The following is a 384-nucleotide window of genomic DNA, read 5'->3' on the forward strand; positions in this document are numbered from 1 at the left end:
AGCTCATAATCGTTGAACATCTGCAAGGGATTTAGAAACAGGGTGTCTCAACAGATGAGCAGACCTTCTGTTAGGGTTTGAACGTCTCTGTATAACTGCTAAGGTTTTTAGTGACGGGGGTTTTGCCCTCCATTCGCCAGCAACAAGCTACCTTCCTCCTCACATTAACTTCACCTAGCCTGAGTGGGCTGGGGAAAACCAGCAATACTCGGTTGCCCAGCTGGTCACCCATCCGGGTACCAACCACGTGCAACGTTACCTAACTTCAGTGATCTATTGGGAACTGGTACATTGAACGTGCTATCGCCGCTGGCACGCTGACTCCCAAAGAAGAAATCCAGGTCATTTGACACCCTGTCGCACAGAAAAGAGAAGATGCTTGAA

General features: G+C 49.0%; 1 pseudogene; it reads right to left on the minus strand.

The window, feature by feature from the left end:
* Positions 1–196: 196 nt before the first annotated feature.
* On the minus strand, positions 197–314 carry LOC113473724 (annotated as a pseudogene).
* Positions 315–384: the final 70 nt, after the last annotated feature.

This window comes from Diaphorina citri, unplaced genomic scaffold (genome assembly GCF_000475195.1).
Source record: "Diaphorina citri unplaced genomic scaffold, Diaci psyllid genome assembly version 1.1 scaffold71627, whole genome shotgun sequence".
In the NCBI taxonomy this organism is placed as follows: Eukaryota; Metazoa; Arthropoda; class Insecta; order Hemiptera; family Psyllidae; genus Diaphorina; species Diaphorina citri.